We start from the raw sequence: 24,363 nt of genomic DNA, 5'->3' as shown, positions 1-24,363 counted from the left end.
GACATTTGCCGCTCCAGGGAAGGGATAAGATGGCGTTTGTCTGTCCCACCTTTCAGGACCAAAACCACCTAGAGCAGCAGCAGTAGAATTTGATTTCAGGAGTTCGAAAGCACGTAAAAAAAATGCAAGTAGAAAAATAGGGACCACTACGGTGGGAAGGTAACAGCGTTCTGTGCGCCTTTGGCGTCTAGTCATGCCGGCCACATGACCACGGAGACGTCCTCAGACAAGCGCTGGCTCTTCGGCTTTGAAACGGAGATGAGCACCGGCCCCTAGAGTCGGAAACGAATAGCACGCATGTGCGGGGGAACCTTTACCTTTACCTTTAAGATATTTGCCACTCAAGGGAAGGGATAAGATGGCGTTTGTCTGTCCCACCTTTCAGGACCAAAACCACTTAGAGCAGCAGCAGTAGAATTTGATTTCAGGAAGACAATTTACTCTGTTGTACCTGTGGGCATCCAGGGGACACAGAGACCTTTCAGAATTTCACTGTTTCTTATTGCCGAGTTGTATGTAGAGGAGACTGTCTGTGTCTCCCCTCTATAGGCTGCCTTGCTTCTAAAAACAGGAAGTTCCTTTATGGACAGACAGACCAGTGCGTCTAGTTTGGTCCTGCTTTATTGGCAGTAGACCAAAAAAAGCCTCCCAAATAGAATTGCTTCTGGCTCATGCCTGATGATCAGGCTGGGATCTTTTACATGGCTTCCAAAAAATATTCAACCCCAGCACTCCTTAATCAATCAGCATTAGAATGTAAGAGCAGTCCTGCTGGATCATATTCGCAGCACATCTAACCCGGCATTTTGTGTCACCCCGTAGCCAAACCGAAAAAAGAAAGCAATAAATCTCTCTGTCATCCCTTCCTTATTTGAGGGCAGCAAACTCCAAAATTAAACGCATTCTATTAAGGTTAGCAAGCTTATATACACATCGGCACATAATAATGCACCCTCGTATTGTACAAAGAAATACTTCCCATTGTTGGTCCTCATCTCTCTGAGTTTAGTTTTAATGGATGATCATGAGTTCTGTTGTGAAAGATGAAGAAAAACCTACATATCTCACACTGTCCTGATTTGCCTTCAAATAAGAAGCCTTGGATGTTGTGCTTCTAATAATACTTAGTTTTTGTTTAAAAGAAGATTTGTCCAGTTCATCTGTAGTGGTAATACTTATTTAATGTTATAATTGATATTTGTGGCTGTATTTTCACTTTCCTAATATTTCCAAGGCCCAATACAGCTTTTTTTAAAAAAAAACCAATAGCCTGATGTTATATTGGAATTTTCATTGAGTTGTCCTCTGTTGAATTGCAATCTTGATAGAAAACTTTAATACCATCAACAAAACTAAACACCTCAGTGTTCACCTTTAATATATAATTTGTGAAACATTTAAAACATAGGTATCCAACCTTTCGGCTTACTTGGGCCGCATTGAGTGAAGTGGAATTCTCTTGGGCTGCATATAAAATATATAATTTATTTATTTTTTATTCCCATTTATATCCCGCCCTTCTCCGAAGACTCAGGGCAGCTTACAATTTAAAGCACAAATCAAATGTGCTTAGCAGTAGCCTTCATTCTATGTATATGCCTGCTTATTAGGGCTTTCGCGCGCCCCCAAGCGGCATTATTACAAAGTCATCTTATTGCCCCCAACAATCTGGGTCCTCATTTTACCTACCTCGGAAGGATGGAAGGCTGAGTCAACCTTGAGCCTGCTGGGATGCGAACCTGCACTAATTGCAGGCAGCTGGTGTTACTTAAGGAGGCATTAGCCCACTGCTCCACCAAGGCTCTTAATTAATGTATGTAAAGAACAAACTTCCTTTATTTTTTTTATAAATCTTGTGGGGCCACATTACTAGTTGTCTAGGGCCACATGCAGCCCACAGCCTGTGAGTTGCTTTAGAAGTATTAGTTCCAACCTCAATCCCTGGGAAAGCCACTTTAAATTCCTCTCCATTTTCAAAAAAAATTCCATTTATTCCTACTCTGTTCTTTTTCCTTAGGATTGCTCAGCCCTTCCTGAATTCTTCTTTTAGAAAGGAAACAGGTGCCCTTCATCTGAGGAAGAATCTGATGCGACAATACTGGCAACTGTTGCAATATTAAGAAGGCAGGGCAGTGCTGGGGGGGGGGGGAACGACCCTGAAAGCTAAGTCATTTTTTCAAAATTGTGCTTGGACTTTTTTAGCTTTGCTAACAGGCGGGCACATTGATAAAATTGCTGAGGAACAGATGTTCTTTCCAAAACCAAAGAATGCTGAGACTGGAGAGAATTTTCTTAGAATGGAATGGCCAGATGCAAAAGGATAGACGTCTCATGTTTTTAATCACAGTGAAGCAAGGGGAATTTCAGAAATCTGCTACATTTATGCACTTCCCAGAGTCCCTGCAGTATTTCAAATGAAAGCTGGTCAAACTAACCAGCAATACTAGCCAAAGAGATAAATAGGCATCCACCATGCCAAGGCTATACGTGAACTAGGACGGTCAGTTTTTCAGTTCTCCAATATTGTGTGCTTTAAAATGTTTCTTTGTTACAGGAATCAGCAGATAAGCATGCTTATCTCCTACTCCAAAAAGCTTCACTTGCTGATTTCTGCAAGTCATGCTGTTGTTAAAGATACAGTGGATTTATTTATTTGTTTGCTTTTGCTGCTCCTTTGGTAATCAAAAGCATGCACCAGAAGCCTGAGAAATATTTTTATCCTAGCATTCTGAAACATCAAAAATACAAAGAGAGAAATTTCAGCCAGTTCTGTAAAATGGGCCAAAAGCCTATCCTACTTTGCCTCTGATTACCCCAACAAAGATATCTGCTTGAATCTTGTTCAATGGTCTGGACAAAGAATACCACGCTTTTTTAAAACTTCCAAATGTCCTCCTTTTGTCTTCCTCTCAGTGAGATTAAGATGCTTCTTCTTACATCCTTCCTCTCAAAATTGTATGTATCCTTCATCTCAAAAAATATGCCATTCTTTGTCAAGGTGGTACCCAGGAATCTTGCACTATAGTAATAATTTTCCAGTTGCTGAACCTAGACTTAGAGTTTCTACATGAATAGAAACTGTGGTATTACTTAGTAATATCCTTTTCCATAGCCAAAGTCCTTTGAAAATGTTTACTTACCACTGAACAAAAGTTACCAGTATATTTATTAAAAATATCATTTTTGCAGATCCAATCTAATTCATTTATATTGTTAAATATGACAGAAGAATTAGTGGTGACTATTCTTCTTTTCTTGGACTAATTCCAGATAGATGGTTCAAAACCCAAGCAGTAAAGACATTTTGCAGCATTGCATAAATTCCTTCTTAGCATTCTTAAAAATAGAAACTAAAAGAAAATAGTGAGGAGAAAACACAGGCTAGTTTCAAGTAGGTATTTATAATTTCTATGTCACCCAAAACTGGAAGGGCACCTGCTTTCTTAGCCACAAGTTGTCGGTGTTCAGGAAAGTATGAACACAACTGTTAGTTGTGCTCCAAATTCAACAACTGTCCTTCCTCAGCTCTGCCTGTATGGAAAGAAACACTATAATAGTTGAAAAAGTTCCCATAAAAAATTTCTTTAACCCACAATACCATCTGGTGTGCATAGTATGTACTCAGTATTGCTTGGTGTTGCTCTTTGTTTCCACTTGGAAGACTGTTTCCTCTCTATCTTCCTTCTGTTTGTTTCACAATAGCAAGCTAGACAACAAGGCTTGGCACGCTGGAGGCAAAGCAAACTTTTGGTAATCTTCCAGCAGGTGGCATCTATGAACAACCCGGTTTTAATGCAAAGAACTCATACTGAAGAATTACCAAGCCAGTATCTTTAAAGAATCATGTTGTTCCCTTGTGTTACCTGAGAACAGCTGAGCAACAAAGATCGGGCAGGCAAATCATAAGCCGTACAAATGAGTGTGATGCTACGCACTCGTTTCAGTATAAAAATCAGGAGCCACCCTCTTCTTTTTATATGGATGGGTAAGTTTCACATTTAAACCCAGAGAATTATGACTGCGATTTGATCTCTACACTTATCTATATTAATACTGCAAATAAAAAAGGTTACAGACCATACAGCAAAGACTATCAGACAGTTGTTTAAACTAATTAATGAAGTCTAATAGACAGTGGTTAAAACACATACAAAAACCAGCTTGTATCCTTTAGCTCTTGCAACACATTCATGTGTTAAAGTTAGAAACTAACATTGGCTGTGATGCTTTTATTAGGATGTTTTTATTATCTATAAGGATGTGCATTGTATTTCACTAAATCCTGGAATCCAAGATCTGTCAGTACTCCTTTGGGATTCTCTCCAAAATGACATATCTGGGCCATCTCAAAACTTTGTAATTTGACACATTAGCATTCACAGAAAGTTGATCTACAAAAAAGAAAAAAAATCTCTGCTACTTTTTTCTATGTATGGGAAATAGCAAAATGGGGGAAATTATGGCACTGATAGGTCTACCTTAGCATCTCATAAGTCAACTCACCAAGAGTTCTCCATTCATAGCTTCTGAAGAACATTGAAGTGGCTGGTTTACTCAAATTGGCTTGGGCGTACTGTATGCGATTTCTGCCATCTGAAGAGGATTGCTGAAGAGCTTGATGAAGGTGTCGTGTGGTATAGCTTCCTAATTCTTATATCTGCAACTGATTTTTCCAGACAATCATTGCTTTTGTTTCCCAGTACTTTCTCTAAATTTTTGTCTTTTGAATTGTAGCATATTCCATCCTCTAAAACAATAACACTTGTTATTATTATTAGGTCTTATTAGACTTTAGATTGCATAGGTAATCTCATTTCTCTTCCCTCTGGCCTCTTTATATAGTTAAGACATAGACACATAGCATATTCCATCCTCTAAAACAATAACACTTGTTATTATTATTAGGTCTTATTAGACTTTAGATTGCATAGGTAATCTCATTTCTCTTCCCTCTGGCCTCTTTATATAGTTAAGACATAGACACCCAGATCATCATATTCCATTTCCAAAAATGGGAGTAAGCTGCTGTAGTTGTCTTAATTGTGCAAATGCATTTCTGACCAGTGTTTAAAAAGATACTAGTGTTCCTTGCTGAATTCAGGAACTTACACAACCAGAAAATGGCTATGGGAAAGCTAACAGGAGGGCAGAGATCGAGCTCGAGGCCTCTCACTTGTGGAGTCCCTCAAGGATCGGTCCTCTCGCCTCTCCTCTCCTATTCAACATCTACATGAAACCGCTAGGTGAGATCATTCGTGGTTTTGGAGTCGGGTATCACCAGTATGCTGATGATACCCAGCTTTTTATTTCGACCCCAAACCACCTCAGTGATGCCCTTGATGTGATGTCCCGTTGCCTGGAAGCAGTTCGGGTCTGGATGGGGAAGAACAGGCTTCAACTCAACCCTGACAAGACTGAGTGGCTGTACGTACCGGCATCTCGGGATATTCAGAACATTCCATCTCTTTCTATAGGGGGTGAGTTATTACCCCCCACAGATAGGGCTCACAACTTGGGAGTCCTCCTAGATTCACAGCTTTCCTTGGAAGACCACATAACAGCTGTGACTAGGGGAGCCTTTGCCCAGGTTCGCCTGGTGCACCAATTACGGCCCTATCTAGACCGAGATGCCCTACATACGGTCACTCATGCACTCGTGACCTCTCGTTTAGACTACTGCAATGCTCTTTACATGGGGCTGCCCTTGAGGACCACTCGGAGGCTCCAACTGGTACAGAATGCAGCCACGAGAGTTGTGTTGGGAGTCTCCCGATACTCCCATGTTACACCTCTGCTCCGTGAGCTGCATTGGCTCCCAGTTGCCCTCCGGGTAAGATTCAAGGTGCTGGTAATGGTTTTCAAAGCCCTACATGGCATGGGTCCGGAGTACCTTAGGAATCACCTGCTGCCAGCGTCAACGTCCCTCCGTCCAGTGCGCTGCCACAGGGAGGGCCTCCTAAGGGTTCCGCCGTTCGGAGAATGACGTCTGGTGGCTCCCAGAGGGAGGGCGTTCTCTGTGGGCGCGCCTGACCTATGGAACCGTTTACCGGTTGAGCTCCGGATGGCTCCTGACCTTCGCTCCTTCCGACGCGACCTAAAAACATATCTGTTTGAGCAATCCGGTCTGGTCTGACGGGTTCTGTTGTAATCATTGTTTTAAGGTAACTATCTTCTGCATTTGGGCAAAATTAGGGTTTAATTTGTTTTCAATATCTGTATTGTCCATTCTGTTATTTATGTCACTGTTCACCGCCCTGAGTCCTTAGGGAGAAGGGCGGTATACAAATCAAATAAATAAATAAATAAATAAATAAATAAATAAATAAATAAATAAATAAATAAATAAATAAATAATCTTACTACCAGTGTGCAAGATTGCTTATTTGTTTGATAGAAACTACTTATCATGTCAAACACAAGGCCCGGGGGGCCGGATCCGGCCCGTGAAGTGGTTTCATGTGGCCCGCGAAGCCATCCTGGAAACAGTGAGGGGAACGGCCCTCACTGTCTTGGCCCTGGCCCAGAGACCCTCCTTCCGCCAGAGACTCTCAGATCTGTCCCACTCCTGCCCAGGCCCCCATAGGCACCCTTGATGCAAACGATGTAGAGCTGGCCACACCCACCCAGTAGGCCATATGCACTCTAGCCACACCCACCCAGTAGGCCACGCCCACCCTGGCCATACCCACCCGGCCCCCTGAGGGCAACCGCAATGCTGATGCGGCCCTCAATGAAATTGAGTTTGACACCCCTGGCTTATCACATCAAAGGTAGGTTTATGGAACTATTTTTATTATCCTACAACTAGCCCAAAAAACTCTGAATCTCTGCCTGAAATTGGTCAGGATGTATCTTCACAGAAAATGCAACATGTGCTTTTAACTGGCATCTCATTTTTGCAAACAAACATGTTTTTGGCCCTTTCCTTTTATAAAAAAAAAATTAAGAGAGCTAAGCAATATTACTGTAATTATTTATCTGAAATTTCTCAGGATTCAGCTCTTTAACGAGATGCATTGCGCTTATACATTTAGTCAGTTCTATTAAAAATACAATTTATAGATTTTTCCACAAAAGTCTATGAAAGAAAGGAAAAGTAATACTTCCAATCTTGTTACGGACCTGGTCCCATGACAAATCAAGCAGTTTCCAAGTGGATATCAGTCAGGGCTGTTTTCTGCCTTGTCAACTTGATAAACAATTTTAATCTTGTTATCAGCAAACACCGTTGGTTCCTGATAGGTAACAGTACTATGAAAAGAGAATTGTATTTTTCTAATTACAGTATCAAATTTCCCAGGACCTCTTGAAAATACACTAGAAAAATCCTACAGTAAGCAAAGTATTTTGGTGATAATCTCTGACTGGCTACTCTACAGTTCTACTTTGCTCCTTTAAAATGAACATTTGAGGAAAAATGAGATAAATTGAAATGACAGTGTAAACAGCATTCCCCAGACCTGTGTTGAAATGTTTTTTTAATGGCAAATTAGAATACAGTACATGAAGATATTATGTCATTTGGGAAAACATTTCTAGCACTTTGTTTCCAGTAGCATTCATGATTTCAGAAGTTCCATTACACTGTCCAAGAAGAAACCTTTGAGGTTCTAGCAAAGAGCAAACCCCGTCTGAAAAAAGAAAAAGTAATTGGCTTAATTTCATTATTCTATTTAATTCTGAACTGGGATAGAGTGGGCCAATGACTTTCTAACCAAAAATGAACATTCTTAAGCAGAGAGTGGAATATTAAATTTCAGAGAGTCCTTGATGCAATTCTAAATCCTTTTGTGGAGCCACTATCTTTTAGATACGTTGTTCATGTGCAAAATTAGGTTAACGTTAGACCTATCTTACAGCGCTATTGTACTGATTACAAAGCAAAAAGCAATTATTAAGAGGGGGTGAACTCTTTATATAGAATAGAGCACAGGTGTCAAACTCGCCATGTCACGTAACGTGTTAATGACGTATAGTGACTTTTTTTGCATTGCCGGAGCTGGGGTGGGCACAGCCTCCATATGATGCAACCAGCCCATGGCAATTTGACACCCCTGGATAGAGAAACAAATGATATATACATTTGGTAATATGCATAAAAAGCAATAAATCAAACAATAAGGGACATTTAAATAGATATGAGAATTAAACAATAGAAAACATTGATCCTGGATAACATTCTCCAAATGGCAAATATGTGGGTTACAACCCCCTATTTTCCAGTCAAGTTTGTATATTGCTTAATTCTGTATTCAAGGACTTCCAGAATACGCTGCTTGCTGTTCAATTTCTGAAGAGATTAGTACTTTCATGTGAAAGAAAAAAATGGTTTGGGTTAAAAGGAAACATGTATTCCTCAGTTTTGAAAGGATGCCATGCTAAATGCTAATATCTCTGATTAAAAAGCTAATACTGAAGTCTAATATTCCGGATAACAAAAAGGTGCCTGTGCAACAGCCAGAAACAGGATTAAAAGTTTAGAAATCATGATGTGATCACCGAATGCAAATGAGACTTAGCAGTATCTTCAATCACAGTAAGTAAACAGGAAGTGTGATATACCGTGCTTCAATTTATATTGTATATATTCCAAACCACTCCCGGATTACATTCAGAAATAATAGAACAACTCCAGAGCCTTTTTGGTTGTGACTCTGACTCTGGAATAACTCCCACCCCCACCTGCCGCCCCAATATTAGAATGTCCTTTCCTTATATAACAACAGCAAAAGTTGCAAAATGATTGGAGGCAACTGTTTGAGGTTACAAGACGTTATATATTGGCCTGGGATGCTATTTTTTTTAATTGAAAAGTTTTACAATACATTTTATCTTTAACAATCCCTCCCCCCCCTCCCTCCGCCCACCCCTTCCTAACCCTCCCTAACCCTCCCCCCCTTCCCCCCTCCCCCCTCCCCGACTTCCCAGAGCTAAATACAAGGTATAAAAGCAAGAAGCAATCATAAACAACCATATGCTAACAACAATAAACTATTAAGTCTATCGCACTCTAGCTCATATGAAATGACTACAAGCAATACTAATATCACATTAAAAAAAACTTATTCAAATGCTAAGTGGAACTTTTTAGTCCCATATTTGTTCTGGATATAATCAATCCACTTTTTCCACTCCATAATATAACGTTGTTGCGAATGATCTTTCAAATAAGCTGAAATCTTTGCCATTTCCGCCAGGTCAGAAACTTTTAGAGTCCATTCTTCTATAGTCGGGAGTTCCTCCTTCTTCCAATATTGACCTACTAAAAGTCTTGCTGCTGTAATTAAGTTCAACATCAACTTGGTGTCCACAACAGTAGTATCTGTAATTATGCCCAATAAGAACAATTGCGGACAAAACTTTATCCTTTGCTTAAATATCTTCTGCATATTCCACCAGATTTTAATCCAAAAAGCCTTAACCTTTTTACAGGTCCACCATATATGAAAATACGTTGCATCTTCGCCACCACATCTCCAACATTTAGGTTGATAGTTCGGATACATACTTGCAAGCTTTTTAGGATCTAAATGCCACCTATAAAACATTTTGTAAAAGTTCTCTTTTAAGTTTTGAGCTTGTGTAAATTTTACGTTCCTCACCCAAATCTTTTCCCAAGTGTCCATTGTGATAACTTCTTGAATATTCTGAGCCCACTTTATCATACAATCTTTAACAAGTTCTGTTTCTGAGTCAATTTCTATCAATGCAAGATATATCCGTTTGATATGTGCTGGACCCTGATTTCTAATTTGCTTTACCAAATTTTCATCAGTCATTGAGAAACCAATTTTCTGGTCTTCTTTCCACCTGGCCCGTAATTGACCATATTGAAACCAAGTTTGAACAATCTTCTCATCTCGTAAAAGATTATACGGCTTCAAACACCATACGTTCCTCTCCAAACTTAAGATCTCCTTGTACGTAGTCACATCATGTTTGAAGCCAACATTTATGTTTTCTATTGCATGTTTCAGAATTGCCCACAAAGGTATCTTGTAGTTTAACTTATGTCTATACTTTTTCCAAACTCTCAGCAATTCCTGTCTTAAAATATGCACTTTAAACACATTATCTACCTTCTTATCATACAATAAATATGCATGCCAGCCAAATAACAAATCGTGGCCCTCAAGATTTAATAATCTCCCTTGTGTCAAATTAATCCAATCACTTATCACTGATAACGCAGCAGCTTCATAATATAAATTAAAGTTGGGCATTTTAAGACCACCTCTTTCACGCGTATCCTGCATAACCTTAAGTTTAACTCGTGGCCTTTTCCCTGCCCATACAAATTTATTGATACCCCGTTGCCATTCCTCCAAATTTGAATCTTTTTTAAGAATAGGTATCATTTGAAATAAAAATAAAAATTTAGGCAAGACATTCATTTTCACTGCTGCAATTCTTCCCAGTAAAGACAATTGCAATTTTTCCAACTCTCCAATTCTTTTTGAATTTTTCCCCATAGCTTTTCATAATTATTTTTATATACCGGTAACTTTGCATTTGAGGGTGACAAATACACCCCCAAATATTTAACCCTTTTAACAATCTCAAATCCAGTTAACCCTTCTAAAAGGGCCTTTTGCGATGCTGTCATATTTTTGGCTAATATTTTAGTTTTTTGTACATTAACCTTAAATCCAGAAACCTTCCCATATTGCATTATTATCTCCATCAGGTCCACAACAGAATTTTCTGGCTGGGTCACCATAACAACCAGATCGTCTGCGAACGCCCTCAGTCTATAATCCTGATCTCTAATTTGAATACCCTTAATTTTTTCCAAATTCCGTATTTTAATCAATAATATCTCCAATGTTAAAACAAATAATAAAGGTGATAACGGACACCCTTGTCTTGTGCCCTTTTCAATATTGCATACTTCAGTCAAACTATTATTTACTATTATTCGGGCAGTTTGTTTTTGATATAATGCCCTAATTGGTTGTAAAAATTTATCCCCAAAATTCATTTTATCTAAAACTTTCATCAAAAATTGCCAATCCAGTTGATCAAAAGCTTTTTCAGCATCTAAAAAGATCAACGCCGCAGGGATCTGGTTGTTCCTTTCCAAAAACTCCACCAAGTCTACTATATGCCTCACATTATTTTTCATTTGTCTACCACTAATAAACCCAGTTTGGTCCCCATGAATCATCTGTTGCAGAACCCTCATCAATCTGTTAGCTAAAACCTTAGCAAATATCTTGTAGTCCGTATTCAAAAGTGATATTGGTCTGTAATTTCTTACTTGAGTAACATCCTGATCTTCCTTCGGAATCAGGGAAATAAAAGCAGTTCTCCAAGACGGAGGCACCCTTCCTCCCCTTTGAATTGTCTGAAACAATTCCCTTAATGGCTTTATCACCTCCGATTGTAGATTTTTGTAATATACCGCAGTCAGTCCATCCGTGCCTGGCGCTTTATCCACCTTCAATTGCTTAATTGCTAAAAGAATTTCTTCTTCTGTTATCAATTGATCTCAATTAATCTCTTCCTTTTGTTCTTGTGTAAGAACCGGGATGTTGGCATTCTTCAGATATACGTCAATATCTACTTCATTAATCTTATCTTTAGCATATAATTTGGAATAAAAGTCCACAAAGGCTTCCTTAATAAGGTCCTGTTGATACACAACCTTACCTTTATGTTCTATTTTATCTATGTTAGAAGCCCTTTGCTTTTTCCTTAACCTGTAGGCTAACCATCTACCTGGTTTATTGGCATTGCAAAAAGTGTTATGTCTAGCAAACCGTAAGTTAGTTGCCACCTGATCAGCCATCAGCTTATCAAATTGTCCTCTTAACAAATTAATAACCTCTTTGATCTTCACATCCGATGGATTCAAAATTAGGGCCTTTTCTTTTTCCCTAATTTCATTCTCCAATTCTTTCCTCCTAACTTCCAAGTTACGTCTGTATTTATTATTCATATATATTAATACCCCTCTCATATAAGCTTTACTAGCGTCCCAAACCATTGTAAGAGTTTCATTTTAGGAAGGAAGGAAGGAAGGAAGGAAGGAAGGAAGGAAGGAAGGAAGGAAGGAAGGAAGGAAGGAAGGAAGGAAGGAGGGAGGGAGGAGATGGATAGATGTTGAGAGCTGTAGATAAGATAATCTTTATTGTCATTTTTTTACTGTGGGCACAATGGCACACATCAAAAATGAAATTTAGCTGCCCGCTCTCAAAGTGAAACACATACATGACACACACCAAAAACATACTCTAAACAACCTATGTATAGACCCACACCCCTACATATACACAACAATAAAATAACAGGGAGGGAGGCAATTGCTTGATCTGCCAAGATAACAGACTGCCTTTGAACTTGACTGTTACATTCACGATGCGCAGAAGGAAAGAGGATTTCTTAGCCATCATGCCTTCCTCCCAGCACCAGCCCTAAAATTCCGATAATTATCCGCTAGGTGTCAGGTGGGAGAGGCAGTCAGGCTGCCCAGCAACAGGAGGCAAGTAGCCAATCACCTCCTTCTCCCCAGAAGAAGGCTGTTTCCTTGCTGGTTCTGTGCAGCCAGCAGGAACTGGCTGTCGTCAGGCAAACCACCTCTGTGCAATAACAAATTAGACTTGCAGTGCAGGAGGAAAGACAACGACAGCCGGCAGATTTGAATGCAAGAAAGATGTAAATGCAGACCCTCCGCTCTGTGGCTCGGTCTTACTATGCTAATAATAAATAAACCTTTATTGTCAAAGTACAACATGTGTACATTGAGATTAGGTGAGCCTCCCCCTGTGTTCCCTTCCCCCAACACAGTGACAACAAACCCTCCATCCTACCACACCATGTGAACCAACAACACCACACACCGGCCTCCCAAGTCAATTCTGCATAAATTCACAGAGATTATGTCCCATTCAAAAGCCTAACAGCCCCCGGATAAAAGCTGTTTTTCAGCCTGTTGGTACGGCTGGCTATACTCCTATATCTCCTACCGGATGGTAGAGTAAAGAGATACCGTCCAGGGTGTGAGTCATCCTGCATGAAATCCAAGGGGCAGTTAATGTGAACAATGTAACAGGTTATTCAGGTGAGGTAGTTGAATAGTGCTGCAGCTGCCTAGGAATAAGTTATATTTGATGAGACTTGGCTTTTTTTTTTAGCAGATAGGAATGGGGTTGCTCTGCAGATCTCATCAGGAACAGCCAAACATAAGCAGGCGGGGACGCCCTTTCCTCTTTTTTTTCCTCCTTATTAAATCTATCACCTTCCTTCTCGGAGGCCAGAACTAAGCCAGAAGGATTAGTTTTCAAGACGCAGGAGTGAATCTCATAACGTGCTAGTAACAACAAAAGGAAGCACCGATCTGAGTCAGAGGCATAGTAATATACTTTTACCTACTGAACCAGTAGCATCCAGATCGCAGCCTTAACGGCCGGTTTTCTTGCAAGCTTTCAGATCCATACGCTTGCATGTCAGCATGGTGGTATAGGAGAGGGTGCTCGTTGTTACTGTGTATCTCAAGGGTACCTCTTACATTTGAGCACACTTTAAATTGGGAAGAAATGGCAGAAATTTGGGGGGGGGAAATGTTTCAGACCTCATATAAAAATAGCACCTTTTACCACACTTGGACAAAAAGATGCTTTAAGTTTTTGTTTTAACTATGATGATGTAATTAAAAGAGAAGATTACACACAGTGAGATAGATATTTGGGTTGCCTAGACCCTAAAAATAATTTTAATTTTTAGGGTTTAGGCAACCCAAATAACTTATCTCACTGTGTGCAATCACAGATATCACATAACTGGTCTTAGGTGAGAGCTTTTTAAAATTTAAACCCACAAAATGGTGTGTTCGACACTCTTTTCTGATTTCCATGTAGAAGTTGAAATTTGGAAATTCTGCAACTGTAAATATAGTTCATAGCAGAGAAAAATTGGACAACTTGATTAAGAAGTGACACAGATAAATTAGTTATATTGAATAGAACAGGTTGTCATAACGGGAAGAAAAGCTACAATTGCTCAAATTACTTTTCTATGCTTTTAATGTAACTACTGTGTTTACTGATATCTAGTCATACTAGAAATGCTCCATTTGGTTAATGTTCTGTCCTAATCAAGCATGCAGACTAAGATTAGGCTGCAACAATTTATTACATATGAAAGCAAAAATCTGCAGGCAGCACAAGCATTTGTACAATTGCGTGCACAGTTAGCAAAGTCCCAAACAGTGGCACAAACAAGACTGCCTGCAGCAAGTCTATGTCCATAACAGTAGCATTGTCAAAACAGTCAAGGAGCTCATGGGATAGTTATTCGCTGGTCAGAGTAGCAGAGCCTCTGGATATACTGGTAGTCCTTGACTTACAACAGTTCATTTAGTGACCATTCAAAGTGTCGTGGAAAAACCCAATGGAAAAGACAAGAGACAGCAATACAAAACAATAATTCTTACTTTAAGATTCAGAGCTTTATTTTGCTAATAATTTGGAACCTAGCATTATAACATAACATCACTTACGTTAACAACCCATTGCAATGAGGACCATATGATATAGCAAACTCCAATAGGACAGCTATAGGCCAATGGCAAATCAATCAGGTCCAGTCCCAACCTTTATACCCTTTCTTGTTGTAAGACTGTAGTCAGATGGTCCACTGACTTTTCACTGACTCCTGCTGACCTTCTGCTGAACATAACTTTCCACATACGGTATATCCATGTACATTGGAACCCGCATCCATCAGCTACTTTCAGTTCCTCTTTTCCCACGGTTATAATACTCATGTTCCAAATATAGATAGAACTATCTACTTTGCAATTTCATATTGCACAAAGCTCAGCAGATTACAAATAATACGTCCGTATTGTGAAACAGTATAGAGTTTGAGTTAAAAGCTTTGTTTTAAATCACTACTGTGGGGCCTATCCCAGGTGTGCTCCAGCCTCATCTTGTTATATGAGGAGGGGACTATATTTTCATCTCGTACAGAAGTTACAACAGCACTGAAAAAGTGACTTATGACCGTTTTTTATACTTACAACTGTTGTAGCATCCAAATGGTCATGTAATCAAAATTCAGAGGCTTGGCAACTGGCATGTAATTATTGACGGTTGCAGTGTCCCGGGTCCTGTGATCACCCTTTGCAATCTTCTGACAAGCAATGTCAATGGGGAAGCCAAATTCACCGAATAACCATGTTACTAAATTAAGAACTACAGTGGTTCACTTAACAACCGTGGCAAGAGAGGTCTTAAAATGGAGCAAAATTCACTTAACAACTGTCTCACTCAACAAGAGAAAATTTGGGCTCTATTGTGATCGTAAATGAAGGGCTACTTGTACTAATTCTGAAGAATGAGCACACTCAAGAGCCAGGGTGAAATGGCCATCTTCGGTGGAGAGGTACTGGCTAGCTGGGACCCTGATTTAGGGCAGCCACCAGGTAAGAACCAATAAAGGGATAATGGCACTCTTGCCAGGAACGGAAGTGTGCCAAGAGCCACTATTTTGTTCTCTATGGTACACAGTGTATCCCGTGGTTGCCTGGGATTAGTTCCTTTGTCATCAGACTGTCTAACCAGCTGCTTTGAAAGATCTGTGGCAGAATCTGCTTCAGGTACTTGATTCTTCCTGATTCCCAAGGCTATCATTCACCCAGTATGTCTGAGGCAGGCTCTTCAGTGTCAGATTCCTCAGAAACCAAGTCAGGCATGTCACTATTCCCCCTCCCGATTCCCCCAGGGCCCCCCTTCTTTCCTGACCAAGAACCTGGGCTTCAAGGGAGAGCGCCAAAGAAAGAGTTGCATCAGCCACGGGGCATAGACTTGTTCCATGTTTTCACACAAGGACTTCTCCGGTCTGTGATTATTAGCCCTACCAGGTAGTCCAAATAAGAAGCCCAACCAGGATTACTAGCTATATTTTTATTGTTGATTACGTTTAACAGAATCCTGCAAGACTGAAAGCATTTCTCCTCTCCTCTCCATTCACTCTCTGGAAAACTAGGGAGGGCCCCTTCTTGAAACATTTCCCATGCCATCCCTCCTTTTGTGGGCTGAGACACCTTTTACGTGCCGTTTGTCCAGTCTGCAGCATTTTCTCCTGTCTCCCAGAGTCATTCCCACATACCATTACAGTAGTCCTTCCAACCTATGAAGTACCCAATGTAGGCAGTCCCAATGATAGAAGGTCTAGAACAGTGGTGGCGAACCTAGGGCACGTGTGCCAAGGGCGGCACTCAGAGCCCTCTCTGTGGGCACGCATGCCATCGCCCCAGCCCCGCCTCTCCCTGCGACCCCCTCCTCACCAGCATCCCCCCCCCGGAGAATCATCTCCAAGCAGCCAAGGACATGGCAGCCAGGCAGCGGGGTCAAGACACTGCACTCACGCCCCGTCACACGCAGATGATGCTGCAGGGCGCAGGCAGATGGCATGGTTGCCATGGCACTGCTGGGCTGCCTGGGCAATCTGCGGTGGGCCTGTGGGCAGGTGGGGGGCGGGGGTGGGACAGGGGTGGTTTTTGGGCAGAGTCTCTAAAAGGTTCGCCATCACTGGTCTAGAATGTATATCAACTCGTATTTGAGTGCCTCCAGGATTAACACAGGTGGCACAAGTTGTGTAGCATGAGGCCATGGGCTCAAGGTAGCCACAAGAGTAATGAAATCAGAAATCTACCTTCAGCATCAAAAGCAGCTTGATCCTGTACACAGTGTTGATTACAGCTTCTATAGCAGGGGTCTTCAAACTTGGTCCTTTTATGACTTGTAGACTTCAACTCCCAAAATTCCTCAGCCACGCGTGCCAGGCTGAGGAATTCTGGGAGTTGAAGTCCACAAGTCATAAAAGGGCCAAGTTTGAAGACACCGGCTCAAAAGGAAACAATGATCTACTTTTAACAAAGGCCATTGCATTTTCATAGGCATTGTCAACATCCACACCAAGTGCTCCATTACCAGGGAAGCCCCAGACTGCCAGTGCTAATCAACAAAGCATTTGCAGACTTCTTGGCATTTTGGATCTGGATCTGGTGGCTTGCAATTCCTGTTTCTGGCCGGAATAGGGAATGCTAGTTGTTGTAAAGGGAAACATTGGGTTGGAAATCAACATTTGCCAAGAAGAGTGCCATATGACTGAACACATACTGGGCATTGTTATAACCTATGCAAAAATTAGTAGCTGCACTCAATTGTCCTATTGGTAGTTTCTCAAGAATCTCTATATACATCTATAAAATGGAAGATGGAGTGCCAATAGCTGGATACCCAGATTTCACAAACAAAATCTGCCTAAATCAGGTAAGTAAATGGTGGGCTGCAATTCATGCGGGCAAAAAATGTTCTGTAAAAAGAGCTGGGCCATCTCCTGGACTGAGCAAAACACAAAATGTGCCCAAGTAGTGTTCAGAGCTTCTGGTGTTTTGAAGGACCCTAAAAACTTGGGCTCTTCACTCAGGCTTTTGGTGAGGGTGACTGAAGTTCCCTTTTCATTTGTTGCCATCCAAATTAGTAATCTCTGCAATCTTTCTTTTTCTTTTTAAAATGTTTTTAACTATTTTATAAAATGTAAAGTGCCCAGAATCAATGCGGCATATAAATTTAATAGATAATCTTTTAAAATTGGCATTTAGTGTTTTATCTATAGAATTCTGGAATCTGGGCAGATCTATGTGGAGGAGAAGATGGAGAAGAGTGGGGTTACACAGGAAAATGCATCGAAAATAAGAGCCAGAACTCCAGTCACCATATTAACCACTAATTAACCTTTCCTCCCTCAAAGGGTAGGACAGATTGTTTTTATACCACAGGAGCTAGAAATGAGTGATCTTAAGTTATTATGAAGTGAACCCTATTCGTTTAAATTATGGGAGGGCAATTTGAGACTCTCAGGCTAATGTTGGGTACTCTTCTACCTAAGTTTAAAACCATCTGAAAGAGTTCTGTTCAGACTATTGGAGAGAGAGAGAGAGAGAGAGAGAGAGAGAGAGAGAGAGAGAGAGAGAGAGAGAGATTGCTCTGCGATCAAAAGAAAAAGGGATATAAAGTGGGGGGTGTAGGCAATGTTTAAGCAGTATTAGATTAAGCTTTTAAGGGTTAACCTACAGTAATATGAATTAAAGGGACGCGGTGGCTCAGTGGGTTAGGACGCTGAGCTTGTCGATCAGAAGGTCGGCAGTTTGGCGGGTTGAATCCTGAGTGCCGCGTAACAGAGTGAGCGCCTGTTACTCGTCCCAGCTTCTGCCAACCTAGCAGTTCGAAAGCACCTAAAAATGCAAGTAGAAAAATAGGGACCACTACGGTGGGAAGGTAACAGCGTTCCGTGCGCCTTTGGTGTCTAGTCATGCCAGCCACATGACCACGGAGACGTCCTCGGACAAGCGCTGGCTCTTTGGCTTTGAAACGGAGATGAGCACCGGCCCCTAGAGTCGGAAACGACTAGCACACATGTGCGGGGGAACCTTTACATTTACCTTAATATGAATTAAAAGTAACACATTTGGAGCATTTTCAAAATTCACGATGCACTGTGTATTTGAGGAAGCAAAATAAAAGGCTGATGTAAGAAACAATAATTCTATTTGAATAGGTGTGATTGATTAATGAGAGCAATCAAGTGTGCTGTAGCAGTTAAGGTGAAGGACTAAAATTGGGACTACTGGGAGCCTAATTTAACACAGAAAATCTCTGGTTGACTCTGGGCCTATAGTTGTGTCTCAGCTCAATCTATCTCACAGGATTGTTGTTGCGGAGGTGGGGGGGGGAAGGAGGGAGATAGCACATATGTGCTGCTTTGAACGCATGAAAAGTGGGCCATAAATCATCTAAAAAGAATGATTTCTTGTCCTCTTTCATTTCAAGAATATTATTGCAACAATTGGGTTTTTTAGTCTAATACAGTACCAGAAAACCTACTGCTATTAAAATAAACTGTTGGAATGAAAAATGAGATACATCTGAGTGGGAGGTGAGTTTCTTCCCTAAGGAGCCTCACTCTGCTGCAGTGAATTCAGGGATTAGTGAAATGAGGCGCTGAAAGGATATTTTACTGATGACACAATAAACAACTAATAAACCTAGTTATTTTGCCTATTCTTATATATTTGGTAGCAGGTGGAAATAAATATTCTCTCTATATATCTATGTGTATGTTCATGCGTGTGTGTATGCATAATCTCAGAAATGAATGCTAACCATTTATATAAGTTGTTAAAAAATGAAAAGCTGCACTTCAGCATATTACTGAGGAATGAGCCAAATTCATTTCTTAATTCTGGCTGAAAATCTCATCATTTTCAATGGGCCTAAACCTATCCTGAATACTAACTTAGAATAGAATAGAGCTGGAAGGGACCTTGGAGGTCTTCTAGTCCAGCCCCCTGCTCAAGCAGGAGAATCTTTACCATCTCAGACAAGTGACTGTCTAGCCTCTTTTTAAAAATCTCCAGTGATGGAGCGCCCATGATTTCTGGAGGCAACCTGTTCCACTGGTTAATTGTCCTCAATGTCAGGAAGTTTCTCCTTAATTCCAGGTTGCTTCTCTCTTTGATCAGTTTCCAACCATTGTTTCTCGTCCTGCCCTCTGGTGCTTTGGTGAATAACGTGACTCCCTCTTCTTTGTGGCAGCCCCTCAAATTCTGGAATACCGCTATCATGTCTCCCCTACTTCTTCTTTTCTTTAGACTAGCCAAACCCAAGTCCTGCAGCCATTCTTTGTATGTTTCAGTCTCCAGGCCTTTGATCATCTTAGTTGCTCTTCTCTGAATTTATGGTAACCAATATTGGCTGCAGTATTCCAGGTGTGCTCTTACTAGAGTTTTATAAAGCAGTACTTGCATTGATTCTATGCCTGTTTATACAACACAGGATTAATTAGTTTTTTTGGTGGTGGCTGCACACTGCTGGCTCATGGTTAAGTGACCATCCACTAGGACTCCTGGGTCCTTCTCACAGTTACTGTTTTTAAGCCAGGTCTTGCCCAATCTGTACTTGTACCTTTGATTTTACCTGCCTAAATGTAAAACTTTGCTTTTCTCCACATTGAAACTCATTTTTTGTTGGATAGGGTCCATTGTTCAAGTTTGTCAAGATCTTTTTGGATCCTGAGTTTGTCTTCTGGTTGTTGGCTACTCCTGCCAGTTTGGTGTCATCTGAAAATTTGATGAGTTCCCTTCAATTCCCTCATCTAAATCATTGATGAAGATATTGAAGAGTACTGGGCCTGAGAGGGAACCTTGTGGTACACCATTGCTTACTTCTCTCCATGTGGATGTAGTGCCATTGAGTACTACTCACTGAGTACGGTTTGCCAGCCAGCTACAGATCCATCCGGTGGTGATGTTGTCTACTCCGCCTTTTTCTAGCTTACCAAGGAGTAGGTTGTGGTCTACTTTACAAAATGCCTTACTGAAGTCTAAGTATACTATGTCCACAGTATTTCGTTGGTCTATTAGTTTAGTCACTTTGTCAAAGAATGAAATAAGGTTTGGCATGATGTTTTTAACAAACCCATGCTGGCTATTGGTTATAACTTTGTTTGCTTCTACTTGTCAGCAGATCTGCTTTTTGATTCTCTTTTCTAGGTTCTTCCCAGGTATTAATGCTAAACTGATTGGTCTGTAGTTTCCTGGGTCCATTTTTTTCCCTTTCTTGAAGATGAGAACCATATCAGCCCTTCTCCAATCCTCAGGTACTTCCCCGGTGCTCCAGGATTTTTGAAAGATGTGGCGCAATGGTTCTGAGATAACATCTGCCAGCTTGTTCTTCAGAACTCTGGGATGTAATCTGTCAGGTCCCTGTGATTTATATTTGTCAAGGTCGGATAGGTGCTCTGTTAGCATTTTCTTGCTTATTTTAATTTTTGTTTCTAATTTGTCTTTTGCAGTGGGTTTTTTTTTGGTATGTTGGGCTACAGTTTCTTTTTGTGCGAAGACTGATGCAAAGTATGAGTTAAGCAGCTCTGCTTTCTCCCTGTTGCCTGTTATTTCTTTGCCATCTTCTCTCTTTAGTGGGCCTACAGTTTCCTTGAATTTTTGTTAATACGTTGGAAGAAACTTTTTTTATTATCCATGATTTCTTTTGCAAGTCTTTGTTCGTTCTGAGCCTTTGCTTTCCTGACTTCATCTTTGCATGCACGGCTGGCTGCTGATAATTAGCCTTAGTTATGTGCCCCTTTTTCCACTTTTTGTATTTGTCCTTTTTGTCTTTCAGTTTGTCAGAGAGATCTTTATGCAGCCATGCTGGTTTCTTGTTGAATTTCTTTACTTTTTCACTGGTATTGTGCTGGTCTGGGCTTTTATGATCACATTTTTCAGTTTCCCATGCTTCTTGGATTGTTTTCCCCTTTAGGGTTTTTATCCATGGGCTCTTTCCTAGGTTCTCTCTGAGTTTGTTAAAGTCGGCTCTTTTGAAATTTAAGACATTGGTTGGATTGTTTTCTATTGCTAGTGTTTGTGTTATATTAAATTCCAGTATGATGTGGTCACTTTTGCCCAAGGTTCTGGCAACTTCATCTCCCTCTATCACTTCTTCTCTATTAATTATAATTAAGTCCAGTATAGCTTTTCTCCTAGTTCCCTCCTCCACCTTTTGGATGACAAAGTTGTCGGCTAGGTTGGTCAGGAATCTGTTTGATCTCCCGCTCACTGCAGTTTGTCTCCTAGTTGATATCTGGATAGTTGAAGTCTCCCATTACTACTGTGGTATGTTTCCTACATACATTTGTTAGCAAAGAGTTCATCTATTTCTTCTGATTGGCTGGTGGCCTGTAACATACACCTATGGTAATGTCACTTTTTTTCTCTTTTATATTGACCCATATACATTCTGGAGAGATTTTATCTTGGACCATGTGCCTTTCTGTAGATGTGTAGTGTTCTTACATATAGTACAACTCCTCTTCCTCTTTTTATAGACCTGTTTCTTTTGAACAATTTGTATTCATCAGTCCATTCCATTCATGGGTTTCATCCCACCAGGTTTTTGTAATGCTTATGTCATACCCTCCCTTGTGTACTATTGTTTCTAGTTCACCCTGTTTGTTCCCCAAGCTTTGAGCATTTCTTTATAAGCATTTAAGACTTTTATGCCTGTTCATGGGTACGTTTCCTGCATCTCTTGATTGTTGTTTGGGTTTTTCTTTTTTCTCATCTCTGCCTACCTCATTGTTTGATTTGTTTTCTTGGGATTTATGATTGTTTTTGGGTTCTAGAGATTCTAAAGATCGGTCGCCTTCCCCCCTCAATTTTAGTTTAAAGCCCTCCTGATGAGTTAGGCCACGGGTCGGCAACCCGCGGCTCCGGAGCCGCATGCGGCTCTTTGAGCCGTCTCCTGCAGCTCCCAGCCGCCCGGTGCGCGCGCACCTCTCCAAATGGAGTGGCACCGCCCGTTCCGAGAGGTGCGCGTGCACCTTTCCGAAGGGCGGAGGTGCGTGCACACCTCTCCAAGCCGCCGCCGTCCCGTCCGGAGACCTGCTGCGTTCGTCAAACATTGACGAACACGGCAGCTGTGCAAACGGGATGGCGGCGGTTTGGAGAGTGCGCGCGCACCTCTCCCAAGCCACCGCCGTCCGGAGACCTGCCGACGTTTGGGGAGGTTTGGGGAGGTGCGCGCGCACCTACGGTCGTTCAGAGAGGTGCGCGCGCACCTCTCGGAATGGGTAGCGGTGCCGCTTCTTGCGAAAGCTGCCGCAGCCCATCTGCAAAGCTGCCGCTTTCGGCAGATTTGCAGACGGGCCGCGGCAGCTTTCCCAAGAAGCGGGGCTGCTGCCCGTTCGCGCGGAGGTACGGATACCTGCCAACGTTTGGGGACGTGCGTGTGCACCTACGGTCGTTCGGAGAGGTGCGCGCGCACCTCTCGGAATGGGTAGTGGCGCTGCTTCTTGCGAAAGCTGCCGCGGCACGTTTGCCGGCTGCTGAAAGCGGCAGCTTTGCAGACGGGCCATCGCTGTCGCGCAACCGGGAACCGGTTCCATCACACATTAAAAAAAGGCAACCGCGCGCGTCCGCGCATGAAAAACCCGTTTTGCGCATGCGCAAATGTTTTTTGCGCATGCGCGTGCATGGACGCACGCACGCGGCTCCCACTTTTTTTATGTGTGATGGAACCGGTTCCCAGTGGCTCTTTTCCTTTTTCGGGTTGCCGACCCCTGAGTTAGGCCAATCTTTTTCTGAGTACATTTTTTCCTGTTTTCGTGAGGTGCAGCCCATCTCTTGCCAAGAGTCCTTACATTTTTTTTTTTTTAAATTCCATTTATATGCCGCCCTTCTCCGAAGACTCAGGGCGGCTTACAAGCTTAGCAGTAGCCTTCATTCTATGTATATGCCTGCTTATTAGGGCTTTCACACACACCCCAAGCGGCATTATTACAAAGTCAGCTTAATTGCCCCCAACAATCTGGGTCCTCATTTTACCTACCTCGGAAGGATGGAAGGCTGAGTCAACCTTGAGCCTGGTGGGATGCGAACCTGCACTAATTGCAGACAGCTGGTACATAGTATGGTAGAATATCAACAATAGATTTTTAAAAAGATAACTGCTACAAAGTATCTCTACACTTACTGTAGGTCAACAGTATTATCCCAATACTGCAGAACGCTAATACAGTAGAATACCTTTCATTCTGGACATACTAGGGGATGGAGAGAAAATAGTTCATGACACAATTGCACTAAACTATTATTTTTCTCTGAGAACTTTCAGTAGACAATTTTCATGGGAAAAATCCATGCTAAATGTTTTGGGAATGGACCCTTAGGGTTGCAAACTGTGTAAAACTGTATCACACTTGTGGTTAGGACACTGTTGTCATTTTTACCAATTCTTGTTAAAGGAAGATATGGGAATGAGGACCACAAAAAACGAAGCAACGTTGTCATTCCGTACGTTGCAGGAATATCAGAAAAGCTCAGGAGTCTCTTCAGCCAACACAACACACGTGCATACTTCAAACCCAAGAATACACTAAGGCAGAAGCCTGTCCACCTCAAGGATAAAATACCCAGACACAAACTGAGCAACACTGTATATGCAGTATACATATACAGTGAGCCATGTGCAGATCTGTACATTGGGGAAACAAAACAACCACTTCATAAATGCTTGGCAAAACATAGAACAAACCCATCAGGATAAGAATCAGCAGTCCATCTACATTTAAAAGACAAAGTCCACTCTTCGGAAGACAGCAAAGTCCACATTTTGGACAGAGAGGACCGCTGGTTTGAAGGAGGGGTCAAAGAGGCCATCTGAACAGCCCTCTCTCAACAGAGGGGGAGGGACATGACATCATCTATCTCATGTCTACAACAGCCTTTTCAACAGTTCCAAGAAGGCTCCACACCCATCTGCACCACTCAGGTGAACCTGATGACACAGATAAGCCTCT

The 24,363-nt window shown here is 41.5% G+C and overlaps 1 long non-coding RNA gene across 1 annotated transcript; it reads right to left on the bottom strand.

The window, feature by feature from the left end:
• Window positions 1-3,456: 3,456 nt before the first annotated feature.
• LOC308662393 lies at window positions 3,457-6,047 on the bottom strand. Its single transcript, XR_014025182.1, has 3 exons — window positions 5,891-6,047; window positions 4,504-4,747; window positions 3,457-3,531 (listed from the first exon to the last, which is right to left on the bottom strand). It is a non-coding gene; the product is annotated as an uncharacterized lncRNA (long non-coding RNA).
• Between the last annotated feature and the right edge of the window lie 18,316 nt (window positions 6,048-24,363).

The sequence above is a fragment of the Vipera berus genome (assembly GCF_964194415.1).
Source record: "Vipera berus genome assembly, chromosome: 2".
Taxonomy (NCBI): domain Eukaryota; kingdom Metazoa; phylum Chordata; class Lepidosauria; order Squamata; family Viperidae; genus Vipera; species Vipera berus.
This window is presented reverse-complemented; position numbering and strand designations above follow the sequence as displayed.